This window comes from Chlorocebus sabaeus, chromosome 16 (genome assembly GCF_047675955.1).
Source record: "Chlorocebus sabaeus isolate Y175 chromosome 16, mChlSab1.0.hap1, whole genome shotgun sequence".
Taxonomy (NCBI): domain Eukaryota; kingdom Metazoa; phylum Chordata; class Mammalia; order Primates; family Cercopithecidae; genus Chlorocebus; species Chlorocebus sabaeus.
Window position 1 is genome coordinate 2,152,526 of NC_132919.1, and position 26,851 is coordinate 2,179,376.

The following is a 26,851-nucleotide window of genomic DNA, read 5'->3' on the forward strand; positions in this document are numbered from 1 at the left end:
TTATCTCATAATAGATCAAAGACTTATATATAAAACACAGGACCATAAAACTCTTAGAAAAAAATGGAAGAAAATCTTCAGGACCTAGGACTAAGAGTTCTAAGACTTACTGCCAAAAGTACAATCCATAAAAGGAAAAATTGATATACTGGATTTCATAAAAATTAAAAACTTTTGCACTGCAAAAGACCCTGTAAGAAGATGAAAAGGCAAATGATAGGCTAGGAAAATCTATTTGCAAACCACATATCTGCCAAAGAACTAGTATCCAGATTATGTACAAAACTCTTAAAACCCGGCCAGGCGTGGTGGCTCACGCCTATAATTCCAGCATGTTGGGAGGCCAAGGTGGGAGAATTGCTTGAGCCCAGGAGTTTGAGACCAGCCCTGGCAACATAGCAAGACTGTGTCTCTAAAAAAATAATTTTAATTAGCTGGATGTGGTAACATTCGCCTGCAGTCCCAGCTACTTGGGAGGCAGAAGTGGGAGGATCACTTGAGCCTGGGAGGTCAAGGCTGCAGTGACCCGTGACAGTGCCGCTGCACTCCAGTCTGGGTGACAGAGACCCTGTCTCAAAAAAACAACACATAAAGAAAAATAAACACAAACCAAAAAACAAAACAAAACAAAAACCTCTCAAAACTTAACAGTAAGGAAACAATACATTTAGAAAATGGGCAAAAAGACAAACAGATATTTCATCAAAGAGGATATACAAATAGAAAATAAGCACAAGCAAAGATGTTCAATATAATTAGCCATTAGGGTAACGGAAAATAAAACTATAATGAGATCTCATTACATATCTATCAGAATGGCTAAAATAAAAAACAGTACCACTTCCAAATATTGGTAAGGATGCTGGGAAATCGGATCACACGTACATTGCTGACGGAATGTAAAATGGCATAGCTGCTCTGGAAAATAGTTTGGCAGTTTCTTCTAAAACTAAAAATGCACTTATGATCCAGCAGTTGAACTCTGGGGCTTTATCCTGAAGAAACGAAAACTTACATTTGGGAAAAAAACAGTATGTAAATGTTCACAACAGCTTTATTCATAATAGCCCCAAACTAGAAACAACCCAAATGTCTTTCCACAGGTGAATGGTTAAACAACTGTGGGACATCCATACCGGGGAATACTACTCAGCAATACGAAGGAATGAACAACTGATATGTGCAGTACGCTGACAGGCTCCAGGAAATTATGCTGAGTGAAAAGCCAACTGCAGAAGGTTATATACTGTACAATCCCATTTATATAATATTCTTGAAATAATATATTTATAGAGATGGAAAACAGATCAGTGGTTGCCAGGGGTTAGGATTAGGGGCTGAAAGGGGGTAGGGATGGTTCTAAAGCATAGAGCAGGAAGGAGTTTTGAGTGTCGGGAAAGTTCTGCATCTTGATTATGGTAATAGTTACATGAAGCTACATGTGTGATAAAATTGCACAGAACCACACACACAAGTGCAAGAGAACTTGTGAAATCTGATTAAAGTCAGTGGATACCAATGTCAATTTCACGATGTTGATAATACACTAAAGTTATGAAAGACACGAAAAATGGGGAAGGAGGGGTGAAGCGTGCATAAGACCCCTCTGTACATTTTAAAAACAACTTCCTGTGAATCTATAATTATTTCAAAATAAAAAGCTTTAAACATGTAAACACAACAAAAAAAGTAAACCCAAATAAAATCGAAACAGATCTGACACAGCATTCCAGAAAGTTTTACACAGAAAAGGGTTACTCAGTCACTTGGGGGATACTTTCTCAATTAACAGTAGCTCATGACCCTGTCCAGATGCTGGAGCCCCTTGTTCTCATCTTCTGCTGCCTGGCCTGAGCTGGTGGAGATGCCCAGTTGTGGCTCCGCATCAGGCTTGAACAAGAAACCGTCAGTGGCAACCAAAAGGAAAAACAAAAAGGAAAAGTTCACTGAAGACAGAACTGTCTGAAGAACAAGGACTAAAGCAAGAGAACTTCATCATCAAGGCAATGAATCACTGGATCAGTAAATTCCACGGCAAGCAGCACAAAGTGAAGGCGATGAGAAAGTGAAGAAAGGTTACGAATGAATTGCAGAAACCGAGTGAGCAGTTTAAAACTGTTCATGCTTCTCAAAAAGAAGGTACATATCTCAAACCAATGGTACGCACATTCTTCAAGAAAGGGCAGTCAGAGGAAAAAGCTGCTTCAAACGTGAGTCTGAATACTGTTTTCTTCCTAAAGGAAACTACTTAGGCATTTTCAGGGTTGCTTTGGATCATCAACCAGATGGATATTAAGGTATTTATTTTTGGCCAGGCATGGTGGCTCACACTTATAATCCCAGCACTTTGGGAGGCTGAGGTGGGAGCATCACTTGAGCCCAAGAATTCGAGACCAGCCTAGGCAACACAGTGTGAGACCCTGTTTGAGCCCAAGAGGTTAAGGCTGCAGTATCGTGGAGTGATCATGTCACCGCACTCCAGCCTGGGTGACAGACCAAGACCTTGTCTCAAAAACAAATAAAATAAAAATAAACATAAAAGAATTTAATTTTTTTTTTTTTTTTCTTTTTAATATTTTTGGAGGTCAGGCACAATGGCTCACGCCTCTAATCCCTTCGCTTTGAGAGGCTGAGGCAGGTGATGACTTGAGGCCAGGAATTCAAGACCAGCCTGACCAATATGGCGAAACCCATCTCTACAAAAAAACACGAAAATTGGCCGGGCGTGGTGGGTCATGCCTGTAATCCCAGCACTTTGGGAGGCCGAGGTGGGCACATCACAAGGTCAGGAGATCGAGACCACGGTGAAACCCCGTCCCTACTAAAAAATACAAAAAAGTTAGCCGGGCGTGGTGGCGGGCGCCTGTAGCCCCAGCTACTTGGGAGGCTGAGGCAGGAGAATGGCGTGAACCCAGGAAGCGGAGCTTGCAGTGAGCCGAGATCGTGCCACTGCACTCCAGCCTGGCAACAGAGCACGACTCCGTTTCAAAAAAAAAAAAAAAAAAATTAGCCGGGTGTGGTGGCACATGCCTGTAGTCCCAGCTACTCAGAAGGCTGAGGCAGGAGAATCACTTGAACTTGGGAGGCAGAGGTTGCAGTGAACTGGGATTGCGCCACTGCACTGCAGCTTGGGTGAGAGAGCAAGATTCTGTGTCAAAAAAGTGTTTGGTTTTTTTTTGTTATTGTTGTTTTTTGTTTTTTTGAGACAGTGTCTCACTCTGTCGCCCCAGGATGGAATGTAGCGGAGCAATCTTAGCTCACTGTAACCTCCACCTCCTGGGTTCAAGCAATTATCCTGCCTCAGCCTCCCAAGTAGCTGGGATTACTAGCACCCACCACCATGCCCAGGTAATTTTTGTAGTTTTGGTAGAGACGGGTTTCGCTATGTTGGCTAGGCTGGTCTTGAACTCCTGACCTCAAGTGATCCACCCACCTTGACCTCCCAAACTGCTGGGATTACAGGTGTGAGCCACCGTGCCTGGACAAAAAAACCTTTTTTTTTTTTTTTTTAAGTGTCAGCAGTAAATGGATTTTATTTTAGGTAAACTTTGCTGAAAAGTGGAGACTAAAAGGGATTCAACCTGTATATACCTTTTGTAAAAATGTGAATTTAAGCCTTGTATTCCTTACGAACAATTTTTAAATTATACTTTAAGTTCTAGGGTACATGTGCACAACGTGCAGGTTTGTTATATATGTATACATGTGCCATGTTAGTGTGCTGCACCCATTAACTCGTCATTTACATTAGGTATATCTCCTAATGTTATCCCTCCCCCCTCCCCCCACCCCACGACAGAAAAAAAACTTTTTGTAGAGACAGGGTCTTGTTTTGCTGCCCAAACTGGTCTCAAACTCCTGGCCTCAAGTGATCCTCCTGTCTGAGCCTCCCAAAGTGCTAGAATTAGAGGCATGAGCCACTGCACCTAGCCCGAGATATACACAAACAGAAACACATACACACAATTTTATTTTATTTATTTATTTATTTATTAATGAGACAGGCTCTCGCTCTGTTGCCCAGGGTGGAGTACAGTGGCACAATCATAGCTCACTGTAGCCTCAACTTTCCAGATTTAAGCAATCCTCCCACCTCGGCCTCCCAACCTCCTGGTCTCAAATTCCTGAGCCTCAAGTGATCCTCCAGCCTTGGACTCCCAAAGTGCTGGGATTACAGGTGTGAACCACCATACCCAGCCCAATATGTATTTTTTAATTGGCAGCATCAACTGCAATATTCTCATAAATAGCCCCTTTGCCAATATATCTGTAATTACAAATCAAATGTTTCCTAAAAAGTAGGTGATTTCATCTGAATCAAACATGTTTGCTTTTCAAAAGACAAAATGAAAAGGAAAGCTACAGAAAATTATCTCACTGGGAAAAAAAAATTGTAAAAGATACATCTGACAAAGGACTCAGAACTGAGGTATATAAAGAACTCTTTCAACTTAGCAAAATAAACAAAAAAATTGGGCAAAGAAGATAGATGGGGCCGGGCGCGGTGGCTCATGCCTGTAATCCCAGCACTTTGGGAGGCCGAGGCGGGCGGATCACAAGGTCAGGAGATCGAGACCATGGTGAAACCCCGTCTCTACTAAAAAATAGAAAAAAATTAGCCGGGCGCAGTGGCGGGCACCTGTAGTCCCAGCTACTCGGGAGGCTGAGGCAGGAGAATGGCGTGAACCCGGGAGGCGGAGCTTGCAGTGAGCGGAGATCGCGCCACTGCACTCCAGCCTGGGCGACAGAGCGAGACTCCGTCTCAAAAAAAAATAAAAAAAAAAATAAAAAAATAAAAAATAAAATAAAAAATAAAATAAAAAATTAAAAAAAAAAGAAGATAGATGGATGGCAAGTACGTACATGAAAAGATGCTCAACACTACTAATCATTAGGGAAATGCAGATCAAAATCACACATACAACTCCATACCCAACAGGATGGCAATAATAAAAAAGATGGACAAACAATAACAAGCACTGGAGAGGATGTCAAGTAGCTGAAATTCTCACACACTGCTTCAGGAATGTTAAATGAGGCCAGGCATGGTGACTCAGCCTGTAATCCCAGAACTTTAGGAGGCTGAGGCGGTGGGTGGATGGCTTGAGGTCAGGAGTTCGAGATCAGCCTGACCAACATGGAGAAACCCCATCTCTATTAAAAATACAAAAAATATTGGGCATAGTGCAGGCACTGTAATCCCAGCTACGTGGGAGGCTGAAGCAGGAGAACAGCTTGAACCTGGGAGGTGGAGGTTGTAGTGAGCCGAGATCACACCACTGCACTCCAGCCTGGGTGACAAAATGAGACTTGGTCCAAAAAAAAAAAAGGAAAAAAAAAAAAGATAAATGATATAACCACTTTGGCAGTATCTTAAAAAGTTAAACACCAGGCTAGGTACGGTGGCTCATGGCAGTAATCTCAGCACTTTGGGAGGCCAAGGTAGGTGGATCACTTGAGGCCAGGAGTTCGAGACCAGCCTGGCCAACATGGTGAAACCCCATCTCTACTAAAAATACGAAAATCAGCCAGGCGTGGTGAGATGTGCCTGTAAACCCAGCTACTTGGGAGGCTGAGGCAGGAGATTCGTTTGAATCCAGAAGTTGGAGGTTGCAGTGAGCTGAGATTGTGCCGCTGCACTCCAGCCAGGGCAACAGAGCAAGACTCCATCTCAAAGGAAAAAAAAAAAGTTAAGTACCAAATGACCCAGCTATATCACTCACAGGTATTTACTCCCCAAAAATGAAAGCATATGTGCACGCAAAGAATGTTCATAGCAGTTTTACCCATGAAGCTTAAAAACTGGAGGAAAAAACACCAACTATCCATCAACAAGTGAATGGATAAACAAATTGTGGTATATCCACACAGTGAAGACTATTCAACATTACAAAGGAACAAACTACTTAATCATTCGGATGTCAAAAACAAGTTCACACCTGTAATCCTAGCATTTTGGGAGGCCAAGAGGGGAGGATCACATGAGCCCAGGAGTGAGAGACCAGCCTGAGCAACATAGTGAGACCCTAACTCTAGCAGAAAAAAAATAAAAAATTAGCCTGTCGTGGTGGCAGTTGCCTAGAGTCTCAGCTACTTAGGAGGCTAAGGCAGGAAGATTACTTGAGCCTGCGAGTTCAAGGCTACAGTGAACTAAGATCATATCACCACTTTCCAGCCTGGGTGACAGAGCAAGACTGTGTCTGAAAAAAGAAAAAAAAAAAGAAACAGAGTAATGACATTTAGAAACACAGTAGTCTGATCCTTCACCTGAAGTGTTAAGGGTTCATAACTAGAGGCTAATTTGATGAAGAAAAGTAGACATCCACTGAGTACCCAGCATTCAACAAAGCCTTGGACGAGGTGTTTTGCATATTGTATCTAACACTCAGAAAACCCCTGAGAATTGGCACTGATAACCTGCTTTATGAACCAAGAAACTCAACCTCAGAGAGGGTAAGTAAACTTTCATCATCAAGGCCACGCAGTTGGCAAGTGGCTGCGTAGGGAATTCTAACCCTCCACCAGGTTGATTCCAAAGCTCTGTACAGCATAACAACACAAGTGCCACCTTCTGAAGGTGAGAAAATGATCTCCAGAAGTGCTGGGCCCTCCAGAGGACAGCCTGGCTTTCCCTTCTTCTTTATACAGAACCCCAGGGCCAAGACATGTCCGGGGGGCTCTATCAATACATCTTGGCAAGACAGACAGCAAACCATCTATTCTCTACAAGAAAAAATGAAAACACTTGTAAATGAGTGCTTAACTTTTTCCAGGAAATACCCATGCAGTTTTAGAAATGGTACTCCAATAGACTTCCTGGAAAATAAATAAATAAATAAGTTGCCAGTCAAAACACACTTTGGCCATTTCCACCTTAGCTGTGTCTCTGGATTGATATTTTTGTCACTCACAGGTTACTGCCTGAGCCCAGAGTTATTCAACACACATCCCCTCTCGGGCAAGCAGAGCTGCTGCCAGCAGAATAGCATGCTGGCACTGGACGAGTCCCTTAGTAATGAGGCCCAGGAGAGCAAGGGCCTGCCATTCCAGCATCTCATTTGGAACAGTTACAAGCAGATCCTGTAGGACAGAGTTTCTGCTTCTACACCGCTTGCCAGACGTTTTGGGAAGCTTGCCTCTCTCCCAGTATTTGAGGAAAAGCAAAGGAAGAGTAGAAAAGCATGGTAGCTCCTTAAACAAGACAGGTAGTCCCTATGGAATCCCATACGGCAGATATGAGGTGTCTTGTGTCAAAAGTTTAAGGTTGTGGAGGAGCAGTGATACGGAAGAGGCTTCCTAAGAGGCATACCCATTAGCCAATCTAGAAGGAAGTTTTCCCGTAACAGTGAGAAGGAAGAAATACAGCTACATTACTTTTAATAAAGCAAGGAGAGATTTGGCTGCTGATTCACACACACACCTTGAAACCCACCTCTGCTGGTGTGAAGCTTCAGGAGCACTTTCAGCCAGAAGTAAAAATTAGGGGGGGATAATGCCTGCAGACACCTTGATTCAGAGAAACTCCATTGACACGGCAGGCAGAGGGGCGGGGAAGTGTTCAGCTTCCATTTTCACAAATTAACTCAATTTATTTTCATTCTATGGCTTCCTAAAAGATTTTTTTTTTTAAGCGATGGGGTCTTGCTCTGTTGCCCAGGCTGGAGTTCAGTGGCATGGTGATAGCTCACCGCAGCCTTGACCTCCCAGGCTCAAGTGATCCTCCCACCTCAACCTCTGAAGTAACTGGGACCACAGGCATGTGCCACCATGCCCAGCTAAGGATTTTTAAAAGTCTGACAGTGTTTGTAAACAATGCCAAAAATAAAACAATTCCGAGACAAGTGAGACAGAAAGGTACCTAGAACAGAAAGGACCTCTTGGAGGCCTTCTGAGAAGTTAGCTTTTTAAAGAAGCTTCCAGAATGTAAAGACTAGAGTCATCAAACAAAGTTTAAGGGGTCAGTACTGAAAAACAAGACCAATGATAAGATACAACTTTTTGGTGGCTACCTTGTGAATATCCAGATCTGCGCATTCATTTGACTCTGCTCTAGAAACTCATTCTAAAATGTTTCCTTGAGGCCTACAATCCAAGACCGATGTCCAGACCATTGCGAACGTAATGACTTCATCCAACCCCACCCACTGTGGTGCATCTAGTTTTAAAGTAGAAGTCAGAAGAATAATAAGCTAGATAAAGCAATTGTGTCAAGGAAGAAAGTGAGAAAATAGCACTAAATGAAGGTGACTAGAAACGTGGTAAGGTACTAGCTAGTCTCCGGACCTAGAAGCTGTGGAATGGACGTACCTTTCAATAATAATGCTTCCAGCTGGGTATGGTGGTTCACACCTATAATTCCAACACTTTGGGAGGCGAGGTAGGCGAATCACTTGAGCCCAGGAGTTCCTGGCCACCCTAGGCGACATGGCAAAACCTCGCCTCTATTAAAAATACAACAATTAGATGTGGTGGCATGTGCCTATAACCCCAGCTAATCAGGAGGCTGAAGCAGGAAGATCGCTTCAGCCTGGGAGGCAAAAGTTGCAGGGAGCTAGATCACACCACTGCACTCTAGCCTGGGTAGCAGAGTAAAACTCTGCCTTAATAGTAATAATAATCATATAGCCCATCCAAATTTGTACTTAGCTGCTGGACTGGTCAACTTGTCAATATACTTACTGAAAACAACATACATTGTTTTAAAGTTGTATGTATCTAGTTCTTTGTTTTGTTTTGTTTTTTGAGACTGAGTCTCGTTTTGTCACCTAGGCTGGAGTGCAATGGCGCAATCTCAGCTCACTGCAACCTCCATATTCCGGAATCAAGCCATTCCCCTGCCTCAGCCTCCCAAATAGCTGAGATTACAGGCGTCCACCACCATGTCTGGCTAATTTTTGTACTTTTAGTAGAAACTGAGTTTCACCATGTTGACCAGCCTGGTCTCGAACCCCTGACCTCAAGTGATCCGTCCATCTCAGTCTCCCAAAGTGCTAGGATTACAGGCGTGAGCCACCACGCCTGGCCTGTATCTAATTTTAAACTAGATTAAAATTTTTTATATTTATTCTTTTATACCACAATTCACAAAAGATTTGTGACGACTTACAGCAAAATCACATAAAATGAGATAACGTTAAAGTAGATTAGAGAATCAAGACCAAGAAAAAGGAAAAAATGTCAATCACATGGGTTAGCAGCCTACCATAAACGGACTTAAAATTTGACTTAAAATTTACTGTCAGCCAAAGCAAAAAAGGAAACACCAATAACTGTATAGTTCTCATTATCAGAAAGGAATAAGTATATCAATTCCTCAGGAAAAACAACTCCTTTTTCTCAGCACTGAGTCCAAAAATAATTTTTTAAAGCACAGACTCTATGCAAGAGATAGTATATGAAAAAAGTGAACAATAACCTTACAAATATATAAATACACACACACACACACACATATATATATATATATACTTTTTTTTCTTCCCAGACAGAGGCTAGTTCTGTCATCCAGGTTGCAATATAATGCCGCACTCTCAGCTCGCTGCAACCTCTGCCTCCTGAGCTCAAGCAATTCTCGTGCCTCAGCCTCTCGAGTAGCTGGGACTACAGGTATGTGCCACCACGTCTGGTTAATTTTTATGTTTTTAGTAGAGGTGGCATTTCCCCATGTTGGCCAGGCTGGTCTCGAACTTCTGACCTCAACTGATCCACCCGCCTTGGCCTCCCAAAGTGCTGGGATCACAGGCATGAGCCATTGCACCCAGCCTGAAAATATTTTTTATAACACATAGCCTATTATTACATACTGTTAAAAGATACCCCAGAAATAGTATCCTAAAGTTATCTATATGGTGAGACAAAATACATATATATAAAGTTCTAAAAATATTTTTCCAAAACCCATATATAGGAATAAGTTATACATTAATAGACACATTGTGTTTTAAGAAGCTCTACAGGCCAGGTGCAGTGGTTCATGCCTATAACCCCAGCACTTTGGGAGGTCGAGGCTGGAGAATCACTTGAGTCCAGCCTGGGCAACACAGTGAGATCCCACCTCTACAAAAAAATAAAAAATAAAATTAGCTGGGCATGGTGGCATGCTCCTGTAGTTCCAGCTACTCAGGAGGCTGAGGCAGGAGGATCACTTGAACCCAGGAGTTCAAGGCTGCAGTGAGCTATAATCACACCACTGCACTCTGGCCTGGGCAACACAGCAAGACCTTGTCTCTAAAAAAAATAATAAAATTTGGCCGGGAGCAGTGGCTCATGCCTGAAATCACAGCACTTTAGGAGGTCAAAGCAGGCAGATCGCCTGAGGTCAGGAGTTTGAGACCAGAGACCAGCCTGACCAACATGGTGAAACCCCCTCTCTACTACAAGTACAAAAATTAGCTGGATGTGGAGGAGCATGCCTGGAATCCCAGCTACTTGGGAGGCTGACGTAGGAGAATCGCTTGAACCCTGGTGGCGGACGTTGCAATGAACCGAAACTGCGCCAGTACACTCCAGCCTGGGCAGCAGAGACACCTTCTCAAATAATAATAATAATAGTAGTAATAATAATAATAAGGAGCAGATCACGAGGTCAGGAGATCGAGACCATCCTGGCTAACACAGTGAAACCCCGTCTCTACTAAAAAATACAAAAAACAAGCCGGGCATGGTGGGGGGCGCCTGTAGTCCCAGCTACTCGGGAGGCTGAGGCAGGAGAATGGCGGGAACACGGGAGGCGGAGCTTGCAGTGAGCCGAGATCACACCACTGCACTCCAGCCTGGGCAACAGAGCGAGACTCCATCTCAAAAAAAAAAAAAAAAAAAAGATCTATAAAACTAAATTAAAATAACACTAGGCCAGGCACGGTGGCTCATGCCTATAATCCCAGTACTTTGGGAAGCCGGGGCAGGCAGATCACTTGAGGCCAGGAGTTCAAAACCATCCTGGCCAACATAGTAAAATCTTGTCTCTACTAAAAACACACACACAAACACACACACAAAATTAGCAGACATGGTGGTGCATGCCTGTAATCCTAGCTACTTGGGAGACTGAGGCACAAGAATCACTTGAACTCAGGAAGCAGAGGTTGCAGTGAGCCGAGGCCGAGATGGTGCCACTGCACTCCAGCCTGGGCAACAGCGCAAGACTGTGACTCAAAAAAACAAAACACAACAAACAAAAAACCCCACTAAACTAGAAAATGATCAGTTTTATTTCAAAATTATCCATGATGGGTTTCTTTAAATAGAGAGATTTCTAATATCTCATATCTAATATCTGATACCTAATATCTGGTATCTAATATCTAATATCTGATATTTAATGCAGTTGTTTAGTCAACATTCTGTATATGACACCTCTAAGGGTCAGAGAAACCCAAATGCAAAAATGCTTTACAGTTGATGATGAGGGATCAATCCAGAATGAGGAATGAAGAATTCTAAAGTCCTAAAGAAAAACTCTAGATAAAGGAGAAAGTGACATACACTAGAAAAGATTGTTTTAAAAAGACCAACAATATATTAAAATATATATGCAATTAAATATATACATATATAAACACAGATGTATGGATATAAAGGGGGAATTGTCTAGATTGTAAAATTTAATTTAGGCACATTTTTGGAATATTTCTACAACAAAAAGTATAACAGTATGCTATAGAGCAAGGGGATTTAAAAGCTACATTTATATTTTAACACTGGTACTGAGAACAAAGCTCCATAAATGTGGGATTAGCAACCCCCTGCCAAACAGACAGGTTTTAAAGCACCAGTTCAACTTTATTTTCTTGGTGAGATTTCCTCCATTTAGAGGACAGAGCTGACCTGCTTCTGCCTGGCTCAAAAGACCTAACAGGTTTATTTATAGACCATTGCCTTGCTTCTTTAAAAGGGCCCCGCACTTGCCAGGTGCGGTGGCTCATGCCTGTAATCCAAGCACTTTGGGAGGTCGAGGTGGGAGGATGGCATAAGCCCAGGAGTTGGAGGCCGCAGTGAGCAATGTTCGTGCCACTGCACTCCAGCCTGGGTGACAGAGGGAGGCCGTGTCTCTCCAAAATAAATAAATAAATAAAGCGTCCCACATCCAAAGATGGCGAATGACCAGTCAAAAAACAAAATGGCAAACCTGCCTCCACGCTTCTGAATGGCCATTCTCCTACCCCACTCTCCACAGTTTATGTCTTTCCTCTCCCTTGCCTAAGTCCTTCCTTCAAGATCCAGTACATACCAGACCTGTACTATAGGCCTCCTCCTCTGGATTCTGGCAGTATTTCTACCTGTAACACTCACCAGGCGTGTGGCTCACAGTTGTTCTCATACAGGATTTACAATTTACCAAGCTGCCCCACCAGCCTAGAAATCCCAACAGGGTGGGGTCCAGAGCGCAGACCCCACCAAACCCGAAGTGCTTACTACAGTGCCTGGGTTGTTGGAGCTGATCTGAACGGTACTTCACGTGGTGCTGAACCAATTCGTTCCTTTATATTCACAGTCAGCATTCACCAAGTGGCTACTATATGTAAGGATCTGTGCTGGGCATTTAGTTTGTGTAGATGAATCAGACATAAACTGGACCTTCAAGGAGCTGAAGTCTAACAGGATTTGCTTGTGCTATCAACTAGAAACCAAAGAAGAAAGTGAAAAATCTCTAGGAAGTTTAAAGAGGTATGAAATGATGTGAATGATGAAACTCACCGTTGATACAGTTTGGACAGGAAAAGACTGCAAACATGAATATAAAACAGCCATTAAAAAGAGTAAGATGTCCAGGTGCGGTGGCTCAAGCCTGTAATCCCAGCACTTTGGGAGGCTGAAGTGGGTGGATCGCTTGAGCTCAGGAGTTGGAGACCAGCCTGGGCAACAAAGTGAGACTCCATCAAAATTAGCTGGGCACAGTAGCATGTGTCTGTGGTCCTGGATAGTGGGGAGGCGAGGTGGGAGGATGAGTTAAGTCCAGGAGGAGGAGGTTGCAGTGAGCCGAGATCACACCACTGCATTCCAACCTGGATGACAGAGTGAGACCTTGTCTCAAAAAACAAAACAAACCAAAAGAGTAAGATGTAAGACAGTTCTATTTGTTTTTTGGTTTTGTGTTGAGATGGAGTCTCCCTCTGCTGCCTAGGCTGGAGTGCAATGGCACCATCTCAGCTCACTGCAACCTCTGTCTCCCGGGTTCAAGAGATCAGCCTCCCAAGTAGCTGGGATTACAGGTGCGTGCCACCACGCCCAGCTAAACTTTTTTTTTTTTTTTTTTGAGGCAGAGTCTTGCTCTGTTGCCCAGGCTGGAATGCAGTGGTGCAATCTCGGCTCTGCAACCTCTACCTCCCAGGTTCAAGCAATTCTCCTGCCTCAGCCTCCTGAGTAGCTGGGACTATAGGTGTGTGCCACCATGCCTGGCTAACTTTTGTATTTTTAGTAGAGATGGGGTTTCATCACGTTGGCCAGGCTGGTCTCGAGCTCCTGGCCTCATGTGATCTGCACATATTGGCCTCCCAAAGTGCTAGGATTACAGGCGCCAGCCACTGTGCCCAATCTAAATTTTTGTATTTTTAGTAGAGACTGAGTTTCACCATGCTGGCCAGGCTGGTCTCGAACTCCTGATCTTAAATGACCCACACGCCTTGGCCTCCCAAAGTGCTGAGATTATAGGCATGAGCCACCGTGCCCGGCCAAGATAGCTCTACTTACAAAAATATATGTATATAAAAGTGACACAACAATTATTGTGTATAGTAAGGGTATTCTGTGTATGCCTTACGAGCCTATATGCCAGGCAGAAAAGAGGGGCAGAGAGGCAAGCAATATGCAGAAAAGAGAAGTACAGAAAGAGGCTTTCTTGGCCGGGTGTGGTGGCTCACGCCTGTAATTCCAGCACTTTGGGAGGCCGACGTGGGTGGATCATGAGGTCAGGAGATCGAGACCATCCTGGCTAACATGGTGAAATCCCGTTGCTACTAAAAATACAAAACATTAGCCAGGTGTGGTGGCAGGCACCTGTATTCCCAACTACTCGGGAGGCTGAGGCAGAAGAATGGTGTGAACCCCGGAGGTGGAGCTTGCAGTGAGCCGAGATAGCACCATTGCACTCCAGCCTGGGTGACAGAGCGAGACCCCACCAAAAAAAAAAAAAAGAAAGAAAGAGGCTTTCTTGGTTCCATTCCCCTCTGCAGGCCTGGCTTTATCCTTGTCCTAAAGTCCTTTATACTATAATTCCTTTCTTGTTTAAGCTATTTCAAGATGGCTCTTGTTCTGTTCTCTCTCTCTGTCCCCCCTCTCTTCTCTTTCTTTTTTCTTTTTTGGAGACAGGGTGTCACTGTGTTACCCAAGCTGGAGTGCAGTGGCATGATCGCAGCTCACTGTAGCCTCAACCTCCCAGGCTCAAGCGATCCTCTTGCCTCAGCCTCCTGAGCCCCTGGGACTGGGACTACAGGTGTGTGCCACCATGCCTGCCTAACTTTTTCTATTTTTTGTACAGACAAGGTTTCACCATGTTGCCCAGGCTGGTCTCGAACTCCTGGACTCAAGTGATCCGTCTGCCTTGGCCTCCCAAAGTGCTAGGATTACAGGCACAAGCCACTGCACCTGGTCCAGCTCTTGTTACTTTCAAATACTCCTAACATACAGGGTAAAAAAGAAAAAAATATAAGAACAGTGTAGGCATTTGTCAAAATTCATCAAACTGACCACTTAATATCTGTGTATTATTGTTTCATGTAAATTATACCTCAACTTAAAAATACAAACGCTGAGGCCAAGACAGCCCGAGTTCATGGAGGACATTGGTACCGATCACAGAAATATTATTGCACATAGGAGGAACCAGTTTGGTGGGGCAGTAGATTACCTGGGGCACTGTCCAGATCCCCTCCAAGACTAACGCACTCACTCCTTCCACCAGTGTTGGCAATGGCAGCTCTCATCTGAGACCTTCACTGAGACTTGTTCTCAGCTAAAGAAAGGCACTTCCCCCAAATCCCTGCACCTTCCCAGGTAACCCACATCCAATTACTTGGTGGGGAGAGAGAGGCGGTACAAAGATTCGGCCCCTCTGATCCAATTAGGGAGTACTCTGAAGGGTTAGCCTAGGTCCAGAGCTCCTTGCAGGACTGGGTAAGCCCTTTTTATAGCTGCAACACAGTTCAATTTCTCCCTCTGCCCCAATCCAGCTTCCTGCATGCAAATATCCATCTTAAGAGTTTGCCTCCTGGGGGGAACCTGACAAGTAAGTGAGGGAGAGGATGAACCTTTTTCTTTTCTTTTCTTTAAGAGATGCGGGTCTCGTTATATTGCCCAGTTTGGCCTCAAACTTCTAGGCTCAAGTGATCTTTCCTCAGCCTCGTGAGTAGCTGGGACTACTGGTCTGCATTACTGCAAATCAGCTATGGATGAGTCAATTCTGAACAAGCTTGTGATTCCAGATGAAAATATACAACAAAAAGTTAGAAATGTGGGCCAAAGTTCATGAAAAAGATCAGGGCAGTAAAGAAATTTTGGGGGGCTGCACAGAGATGACAGTTGAAATGGCGAGATTTTACAATATACCAATGGGGAAAGAGAAAGAGGAGGGCCAAGGTAGTATCTTTAGTTAATGCTGATATATTGGATGCTGCACGAGAAAAAGGAAACCCAAGAAACAGGCAGAGAGGACAAGCAAACCGAGAGAAAACAGATACAGCATTTCTGAAAACGCTGTCTGCAGCCAACAAAGGCAAAAGCTTAAAAAAAAAAAAAAGCAAACTAAGAGCTAAGCAGACAGACACATCATGAGTGCTTAACAAATCCTTGTTAACTGAACTGAGTGGGATACATGGCCTGTAGGATGCTCAGCTTTTAAACCTAGGTGAGCCAAGACACGGTTTAGCTGCTGCTTGAGTAATCTGGAAGAAAAGCCCTTCTGAAAGGCTTCCTTCAAGAGCATTCCCAAGGATCTCCTGAACAAACTGTCGGGGTACCTGAGAAGGATCACCATGCTTGCCTACCAAATTCCAACCTCAGTCAAACCCATGGACTCTCAAATACATAGAACTTCCTGCAGGAGCTGGATTTTATCTTTAAAAAATAGAAAAAAAATACATAGAACATGCTATAACAGGATGTCTTAGACTGGACAACAGTTCAAAGGTAAAAGAAAAAAATAAGTTAATAATCATAAAAAATAAGAAAAAATACATAGATGAATTCTAATATATATATTTTTGTGCTTCAGAACACAGCATAGGTATAAAAGGGAAAAGTGTGGTAATCATTTTTAACAACAGCAACATCATCATTGCCTTGAAAGCAAATAAGTAACTCTTCTTAGCCTTGGCACCCTAAAGAAAATAACAAAAAGATGTTATTTGGGCCGGGGAGCGGTGGCTCACGCCTGTAATTCCAGCACTTTGGGAGGCCGAGGTGGGCAGATCATGAGGTCAGGAGATCGAGACCATCCTGGCTAACACGGTAAAACCCCGTCTCTACTAAAAATACAGAAAACTAGCCGGGCGAGGTGGTGGGCGCCTGTAGTCCCAGCTACTCGGGAGGCTGAGGCAGGAGAATGGCGTGAACCTGGGAGGCACAGCTTGCAGTGAGCAGAGATCGCGCCACTGCACTCCAGCCTGGGCGACAGAGCAAGACTCCATCTTAAAAAAAACAAAAACAAAAAAGGTGTTATTTGACCTTCAGCCTTGGCTGGAGTAAACAGAAAATAATTTACCTTATATGCATAGAAGGAAATTACATTCTGTTCCTGTGCCCAACACGGCTATGCCATATTCTTCACTGACTCACTGACTTTCCCTGTTTCCTTCTGGGTGTGGCTGGGGATCCCCACATTCACATCTCTTGCTCCAACTCTTCCTGCCCAACCTGCCAATCAAAAGCCAAGGCTCCAAGCATCACAGACTCCCCAAGAGCCAGTTTGGTTATATTTCCCGCAGAGATCTGAAAACCTGCTGGAGCTCCAAAAGTCAGTACCAATTTCAAATCTGATCAGCATCTCTGAAAGTCACAGTTACCATACATCTGAATAAAATATTTTTTCATAAATTTAACGCCAGCGTGTCTGTGTTTGGAAACTTTGAAAATACATGTTGTATGGTTTACTACACTGGAAAAGGTGCCAACAGAGTTTCAAAGGAAGGGAAGTGTATAACTGTTTCCTTTCAAATGCATTTTCCAATGGGATCCATTCAGGGAAAAGGCTGGAACTAACTAAAACATTATTAAAACTGTTATGGAAAGAGACAGGGAGATGGAAAAAGATAGACCCAAAAAAGTGAAATACATAACCAAGAGTGAGACAGACATACAAGGAAAAAGAAAGGGGATCTGGGCAGCGAGACAGGTTGGACAGGGAAATGGGGTGAGGTGCAGTGTTGTCTGGCAGTTGCTGCTGGTGGTTTTCTATTGCTGCAGATCAGTCGATCAGGACTGCAGCGCTGCTGGCCCAGTGGCACAAGACAAACCACTGAGTTGGCTTTACGTTCGGCACTTGCGAACTGCTGACCTTCAGTTTTCAAACCAAAAATATTCTTTGGGAAACAGTAATACCAGGTTCGGTCCAAACAGTCAAGAGAAAACAAGGACTACTAACCTGAAGTAACACCCTCTTCAGTTACATTAGGCACCAACCCTTCATAGGCATCAACCAGGGACGTCTGCAAACCTGAAACCACACCCTACCAAACTAACTCCAGGTTCTGACTCAACCAACTAGGCAGTGATAACCAGGAATGCTCAAATAAGTGACACGGTGTTTCAAAACTGGCTTAACCAGGACCTACTCAAGCGGGAAGGCCAGTCCACACTCACAGAGCCAGAAACACAGCAATGCTTTCTGAGGTCACATGTGCATGACTCCAGCGGAATCTGCATGCAATGCTTAGGGCAGGGTTTGGCGCTGCCTCACAAAGCCATTACATTTCTAGACAAAGAATTAACAGTTTGTAGTGAGTGGGTTATCTGTTATTTCTTGCTAAATTCATCTAAGCTAGTATGATGCTAAAATTTATCTCCTAAATTGGGATACTTCTGAGAGTGAATGGGTGTGCTATGAGTAATTCATAAATAGGATCCATCCCTGGGCAAACCAGGACTTACAGTCACCCTGGCCTAAACCATAGCATCTTTTTTCTTCTCAGGGTCAGTATTATAAAACTCTACCTCAGAAGAATCTTTTCAAGAGGCAGAACTGCTCTGCTGAGTGCCAAAGCACTTTCTTCTTGAGCTCCTCCAATGGAGAGGTAAACAAATCAATTAAGTTAACTACAAAAACTAACAAGAAAGATTGAGCTGACAATCAGGATTCTGGAGGAGCTCAAAATTCCAAGCAGCAGCTTCAGAGGAGAAGGGAACTGTGCCACAGACGGAGCTGTGGAGGCTGATCCACCCGGCCTCTCAGCGCTAGGCCCTGATGCCGCAGCCAGCTCCAAACAACAGAGTGCAGGGCAGGCAGACGTTGGTGCGAGTTTGCTGAGTTCCAGGCCATCATTCTTGAGGGTGTAATAACCATGGGCTGTAGCACACATGTTGAGGGATGAGGGAAAAAAATAAACAGAGAGACAAAAGAATGAGGATGCACTGCCAATTTCAATTGTGCAGCTTTTATTTTCAAATGCTTATCAAGCTGAGAGAGAGCAGAGTTCTTGGAAAACAAGGTTTCCTTTTTTCCAATGCCAGGGTAAAACACCCTCAAGGATGGGTACTGCACAGACTGTAACAAAAAGGAACGTGGCTTTGCATCCTCCCAGCAACAAAGTCCATCATGGGTCCCACGCCACTCTGATTTCGGCTCAGCCGAGAACTTGAAATAACAGGCCCACTGCCTCTGGTAAAAACTGCTCTTTTAAAATTTTTTATTAATCTCCAAACTGGCTGTGTTAGAATTACGGCCCATTACCTACCAACTCTCTTCACTAATAAAATAAATTTGTAAAAGGCCTAATTACTACTTTTACTGAACTACACTGTTTTGGGATCAAGTACAGGAAGCTGAGAGCTCAACCATTTGTCAGCCAGGGGATGACGGGGAAAGGACTGGGGGACCTAGAGTCACTAGCAGGAACATAAGGCCCAGAGATAAGTCTCAGAACCCATGCCCAAAAAGAAACAAAAGGTCACTAACCCTGTTTTTGTTCTCAACAGCTCCACGAGGATCCATGCCATCATGGCACTTTGGGAGGCCTGTCACGAGTTACACAGGCCTAGGCTGCCCACGCCCCAGCTCAGCAGAAAAAAAGAATTGCAATCCAAGTCAGACGGATCCTGCCCGGACTCTCCACAGAGAGCCTGGAGAGTCTGACCAGCAAAGAAACAGCAATCTTCCCACTTACCCCACTTTATTCCCCCACCCCAATCCAGGCTCCCGAAGAAGAAAAACAAACAACAACAAAGCAGGCAATTGCACAAGAGCTGCGACGTGAAGGCGAGGTGGACGGCAACGGCTTCTCGGCTGTGCCCTGTGTCTCATCCCAGAACACTGATGACAAAGCTGGAAACATTACTCACATGCCGAGCCAGTCAGCCTCTCACCCAGGGCTGGTGCAGAGAAGTCTGACTAGAAACCGGCAGTCAACGCTGACACACTCATTTATAATAAAAGGTGTATATTAAACAAACTAGTCAAATCCTTAAACAAAAAGTAAGGGCAAAACGTGACTGTCATTCTTAATTGTCCATGCAAAATCCTCCCAGTTAAATTCCATGTGTCTCCTGCACTTTGATAAACGTTGTTTCTCCTCTCAAGAACATGGACACCACTGCTGAAGTAGCTCTTCTGTAAAGAAACCTGATAAGAAAACCTGCTATGGCAGGTGAGTGAAACCTGTGGGGGACACCATTTTGGGGGATGACCAGACTGGAACATAATATTTCACGGAGGCAGAGGGGTCTGTGGTTACTTTCTGCATGCCACATGTCTAGCCCTAAAGAACTGAGGAATGCTCTTGACAGGAAAAACACAGCAGCCAACACTGTGATACCAAAGCCACAACTCCACGGGGCCCTGCAGCCTCTCAAACTCAGCTGCCAGCTAGGGAGCTAACACTAGCTTTGGATAAAACACAGCTCTGGTACAGTAATTAATTTTTTTCTTAACTAGGATTACATTAATTTTCAAGGACTAATGGAGTCCAGCTGTAATGTGAAGAGTGGCTGCCGATGCACAAAGGCACTTGTGCGTACATTATAAACACACACACACACACACACACACACACACACACACACACACACAGACCTATAAAAAGGATCTACTATAACAGGATATTTTTAGTTTCTACAATGCTGCACTAAAAATACAGTCCCGGCTGATACATCATGGCAGAACTATTCTCTCTCTGTCCCTTCAGGAACAGTTTAAAACATTTATTTTTGTTTCCTTTTGCGATGGTCAGAGTAGAGAGAGAAAATAGCAACTCATTGATAAGAGGAAACGAGACAGACATGAAAAATTGAAAACTACCTAAAAACTCATGGAGAGGTTTATTTTATTAGTTCTTAATAAATATCTTGCAGATTTCCTCAGGAAATACACCAGATCACATGTAAAATAGTTTGATACTGATGTCAACTGCATCAACATATGAAGTCTATTAGGGTGAAGCCGCAGCAGGGTGATCAGCGTGCTGAAAAACTCCACAGTACTTGTGTGTGTGTGGGGGGGGATCTCACGGCCTTCCAAATTCTTCGAGAGGTAAAAAAGTCAGCCAAGACGCAGAGAGAGAAAGAGAGAGAAAAAAAGATCCCACATCCTGCTTTCAGCTGCCAGCAATGTGAAGTGCCCAGAGATTAATTCTACGTCTGGCCTGGAAATGCGACTTTAAAGCATGAGGGAGGGGAGTGAGGGTGGGGGGGGTTAGGAGGAAAGTGGAAAGAGAAGGACAGGCTAACCGAGGCTGGCAGCAGGCCACCAACCCCCTCCCAAGCCATGTTTCAATGCAGACAGAAGTAAACCCCCATAGACAGCAGCGCCTCAGCCTGCCAGGGCCTTACACCAGCTGCAGCGCATCTCGCTCTCCCCTCAGCCCTGAGTGCAGATGTTCCCCGCAGCATCACTTCCGCTACCCTTTCTTTTAAAGAAACAGCACACACAGAGGCATTTCTGCCTCTTCCCAACAGGCAGAAACGTGTGGCCTTCTGGAACCTCGGGCAAGGTGGAAACTCAGATGGCAGGTGCCACGATGGTTAAGCAGCTACCCCAGTCTCCCTCGGAAAGGACCAACCAAGGCATCCAAGGAATGGGGTCAAGGGCATTAGTGAGGGAATAGGAATTGCTTTACAGATTTGGCTTTCTATTGTCTTCAGAGGGACAGAGACAGGTCCCCACAGTTTGGGGCTAAGAAAAGGGGGAAAAAAGTAGACTGAAGATTTAAACCCTCATTTCTCAAAGCAGTCTACTGTAATATTACCATCTCAAAGGGATCCTGATGACTTCATCACGGAAGTCTTACAAAATTTTTTAAAAATATAATTCCAACGTATTAACATTTTGCAAAGCACAATTACTTACCTATAAGACATAATTTTTTTAAATCAACAATCTGTTAATTTCTTATTTGTCTAAACTCATTTTATACATTCTCAGACCTTAGAAAATCAATCAATCAATCAGTGATTAGGCACCTAACTTTTTCAAAATTTCTGGCCCTTTTCTGTGAGAATAAGCATCTAATTTTGGAGTTAGCCTTGAACACTGTTAGGAATTTGATAAAATATCATATAGTCTCTTGTCCCCATGGAGAGATACTCTAGTTGAGGGATTTATGCATTTTATGAAGCTAAAATAATTGCATTTTCAAGATGAGCTAAATATTCCCTAATTGGTCTATCAGGTTGTTAGTTCTTTTGGAATGAAGGAAGAGTTAGAAAAATCAGTAATGTCAAAAGAAAACAAGACAACTGGTATACCCTCAAAACCTGGGTTAGTTCTTTTGAAATTCAAGTTCAAAATAAGAAACAGAATCTTCCTTTATGGGAAGGGGAGAAATACTGGCAATCAGTGGCAAACATACTATGGTAGGAAAGTTTAATTCAGCCAACATTTATTAAATGTCTTCCATCCACAAGGTACTGGAAGTAGAAACAGGTTTGGAAATGGTTAAGTAATTTGCATAACTCAGCAAGTACACAATCAGAATTAGAGCCTAGTTTTATCTAATTTCAAATGTTTCTTTTTATTATAATTTTTAAAAATACATTTATTACTAAAGTACTGTGATACAGAAAACTACCAAAGTACAGAGAAAAAAGAAAATTTAAAACATGTATAATTAGAAAATCATGTTTTAAGTTTTGATGGATATCTATCATGGATAAGTTTTGATGGATATTCATCAGTCTATTAAAATTAATATATGTATAATATGTATTATTTTACCACAATGTGATCAACTGCAAAGTTCATAACCATGAAGCCACACAGTCTTCAGAGAAAGGAGATCACATTTTTGGCAGCTGACCACTCCATACCTCCAACCACCAGAAAACAGAAAAGTCACGGTCCAACTCTAAACTGGGCATGATTTTTCTATTCTACCCTTACACCTGTCTCTGAATTCTTTAAAGCAAAGCTATTTCAAAAACATCTCATTACCCTCTACCCTCCTCCTGCACATCACCTAGAGCCCAAGACAGCCAAGTACACTGACTCCCCTCAGCCACCTTCCACATTGCTTCCAAAGCCAAAGAATAAACAAAGAAAAGGACCATCAGAGCTTATGGGTAACACTTGTATTTAAATGTCTGGCTGAGTATGGTACCCTGAGCCCTTACTGACAGCCTACTCTCTTGCTGTTCAGCTCAATAGATGGTTTAATCCAAGAGCTTTTACTCCAATATAGAGATGTGCTTCTCCCATAACATTCTGTTATGGTGCAGACAATTCATTCGTTAGTAAAAACTAAGATAACCAAATAGGCCGGGCGTGGTGGCTCACACCTGTAATCCCAGCACTTTGGGAGGCTGAGGCCAGTGGATCACGAGGCAGGTGGATCACAAGGCCAGGAGATCGAGACCATCCTGGCTAACACAGTGAAACCCCGTCTCTACTAAAAATACAAAAAATTAACCAGGCGTGGTGGTGGGCTCCCATAGCCCAGCTACTCAAAGGCTGAGGCAGGAGAATGGCGTGAACCCGGGGGGCAGGGTTTGCAGTGAGCCTAGATCGCACCACTGTACTCCAGCCTGCGCCACAGAGCGAGACTCCATCTCAAAAAAAAAAAAAAAAAAAAAGATAACCAAATAAGGAAACCACATTCTTTGCTCTCTGTAATGGCAAACCAATAAGACTACTCACCTACATAACCATGCCAACCTTCCAAGCTTGAGCTATTCATCACCTGACATGCTGGCATGTCACCACCCGAGGTGAGGTGAAAGGTTTAACCCTGACAATGTAGTCCATGACGACTCCAAACTTACTCAGAGTGATGTATAAAAATAAGCTAGTTACCTACAGAATGCACAACACAGAGAGTGAACCCTAACGTGAACTACGAACTTTGGGTGATGATGTGCCAATATAGGTTCACTGACTGTAACAAATGTACCACTCTGGTGTGGGATATAGGTAGTGGAGAAGTTTTTGTGTTGTGGGGGACAAGAGTACATGGGAATTTTATGTATATTCTGTTCAATTTTGCTGTGAACACAAAACTGCTTTAAAATGTAAAGTCTATTTTTAAAAAGGACAAGTTTTATTCTGTCATTTATTCAACAAATACATGAAGGCCTACATTGTGTTTCCATGTATTTTCAAGACTGTAAAAAATTTAAAATGCTTAATGCGGCTGGGCACGATGGCTTACGCCTGTAATCCCAGCACTTTGGGAGGTGGAGGTGGGTGGATCCCCTGAGGTCAGGAGTTTGAGACCAGCCTGGCCAACATGACAAAGCCCCACCTCTGCTAAAAATGCAAAAATTAGCTGCATGTGGTGGTGGGCATCTGTAGTCCCAGCTACACGGGAGGCTGAGGCAGGAGAATAGCTTGAACCCAGGAGGTGGAGGTTCGCGCCAGCACACTCCAGCCTGGCGAGAGAGGCTGCCTCAAAAATAAAAAGATAAGATAGGATAAGATAAGATAGGATAAGATAAGATAGGATAAGATAGGATAGGATAAGATAAAGTGCTTAATGTCTACAGGAAGGTAGTTGTTGGACATTCTCAAACACTGTCAAGAGTGTAAGCTAGCACAACTTCTTCAAAAAGTAACCTAGGCCAGGTGCGGAGGCTCACGCCTGTAATCCCAGCACTTTTGGAGGTTGAGGTGGCGGATCAGGAGATCGAGACCATCCTGGCTAACACGGTGAAACCCCACCTCTACTAAAAACACAAAAAATTACCCGGGTGTGGTGGCAGGCACTGGTAGTCCAGGCTACTCAGGAGGCTAAGGCAGGAGAATGGCATGAACCCGGGAAGGTGGAGCTTGCAGTGAGCCGAGATCTCACCACTGCACTCCAGCCTGGGCGACAGAGCGAGACTCCGTCTCAAAAAAAAAAAAAAAAAAAAAAAAAAAACAGAAAAAAAAAGTAATCTAGGTCGGGTGCAGTGGCTCATGCCTATAATCCCAGCACTCTGAGAGGCCAAGGTGAGAGGACTGCTTGAGCTCAGGAGTTTCAAGCCAGCCTGGGCAATACAGTGAGGCCTCATCTCTACAAAATATCTGAAAATTAAATGGGCATGGTAGCACATGCCTGTAGTCCCATCAACCTGGGAGGCTGAGGTGAGAGGACTGCTTGAGCCCAAGAAGAAGCTTGAGGCTGCAGTGAACTATGACGACACCACTGCACTCCAGCCTAGGTGACACAGAGCAAGACCCTTTATCAAAAGAAAAAAAAAAAAAAAGGAAGAAAAAGAAAAAAGAAAGAAAAAATAATCTAGCATCATGTATCAAAAGTATTAAGATGCCAAAACCCCTTCACCCAACAACTGAACTTACAACAATATAGTTTTTATTTATTTATTTATTTATTTGAGACACGGTCTGGCTGTGTTGCCCAGGCTGGAATGCAATGGCATGATCTCGTCTCACGGCAACCTCCGCCCGCTGGGCTCCAGCCATTCTCCCGCATCATTTTTCCAAGTAGCTGGGACAACAGACATGCACCACCACACCCAGCTAATTTCTGTATTTTTTTTTTTTTTTTTTTTGAGACGGAGTCTCGCTCTGTCGCCCAGCCTGGAGTGCCGTGGCCGGATCTCAGCTCACTGCAAGCTCTGCCTCCCGAGTTCACACCATTCTCCTGCCTCAGCCTCCCGAGTAGCTGGGACTACAGGCGCCCGCCACCTCGCCCGGCTAGTTTTTGTATTTTTAGTAGAGACGGGGTTTCACCGTGTTAGCCAGGATGGTCTCGATCTCCTGACCTTGTGATCCGCCCGTCTCGGCCTCCCAAAGTGCTGGGATTACAGGCTTGAGCCACCGTGCCCGGCCTAATTTTTGTATTTTTTGTAGAGATGGGGTTTTGCCATGTTACCCAGGCTGGTCTCAAACTCCTGGGCTCAAGTGATCTGCCTGCATGATTATAGGCATGAGCCACCATGCTTGGCCTATTCTAATAAAATAACATGAACCACAGACAAAAATTTTATGGACAAAGACGTTAATTACAGCATTATTTATAATACTAGAAACCCGAGAAGAAAACGTTCCCTAAGAGGGTAATGATTAAATGAATGTTAACGTATTCGTGGGAAGCTAAGCTCAACGGCTCATGCCTGTAATCCCAAGACTTTGGGAGGCCAAGGAAGGAGGATCACTGGGGTCCAGGAGTTTGAGATCAGCTTGGGCAACACAGTGAGCCCCTGTCTCCACAAAAAATAAAAAATTAGCTGGGCGTGGTGGCATGCACCTGCAGTCCCAGCTACTTGGGAGGCTGAGAGACAGGAGGATCACTTGAGCCCAAGAGCTCGAGGCCACAGTGAGCTATGATCATGCCCCGGTGCTCCAGCCTGGGCGACACAGTGAGACCCTGTATACACACAACAATAACAACGCTCATGAGAACATGAGTCAGTGTACATTAGGTTGGTGCAAAAGTAATTGCACTTTTTGCCATTACTTTTATTTATATGTAAATTACAAACATTTACAAAGAATTTTATAGCTTTGTATACTTGTAAGTAAAAACAGTAGAATCAAACATTTTATATTTAGTATCTTTTCAACTGTGTAAAAACTCCTTGAATATTTATACATCGTATAGGAAAGAACATCACTGACAGAAGTGGGTTTCTACTTTATCTTTTTTAGTACTGTCAATGAAACCCAAAATGTTAAATACTTTTAAAAAATCATTTAGTTTACATAAATAGGACAGAATTGCTCCAGTAAAGTGAATGTAAAAATATGATATATGAGTAGGGAAATAAAAAAGTATTTCTAGGCAGGAAGAAAGGACAGAGAGTAAAAAATGAAAGATTTAAGAGACCAGAATGGACTGAACTAATGCTGTTCTATAGAAATTTTCTTTCCAGAGCCCCAAAGATATTTACTCCAGGGTTAAGAGCTAATATGGTTTGGATTGTGTCTCTGCTCAAATCTCATGTTGAATTGTCATTTCCAGTGTTACAGGTGGGGCCTGGTGGGAGGTGACTGCATCATGGGGTGGTTTCTGATGGTAGCACCATCCTCCTGGTGCTGTCTCCTGATGGAGCTCTTGGGATCTCTGGTTGTTTGAAAGTCTGTAGCCCCGCCCCCTTCACTCTCTTCCTCCTGCTCCAGCCATGGAAGACGTGCCTTCTTCCTCTTTGCCTTCTGCCATGATTGCAATTCTCCTGAGGCCTCCCCAGCCATGTTTCCTGTACAGCCTGTGGAGCTATGAGTCAATTAAACTTCTTTTCTTTATAAATTACCCAGCCTCAGGTATGTCTTTAT

The 26,851-nt window shown here is 43.7% G+C and overlaps 1 protein-coding gene and 1 long non-coding RNA gene across 5 annotated transcripts in view; one reads left to right on the forward strand and one right to left on the reverse strand.

The window, feature by feature from the left end:
* Positions 1-26,851, reverse strand: part of SMG6 (SMG6 nonsense mediated mRNA decay factor) — a 243,796-nt gene that overhangs the window by 139,371 nt on the left and 77,574 nt on the right. The gene's annotated exons all lie outside the window — the stretch shown is intronic.
* Positions 1,718-22,170, forward strand: LOC140708589 (uncharacterized). Its single transcript, XR_012088719.1, has 3 exons — positions 1,718-2,210; positions 18,123-18,224; positions 19,126-22,170. It is a non-coding gene; the product is annotated as an uncharacterized lncRNA (long non-coding RNA).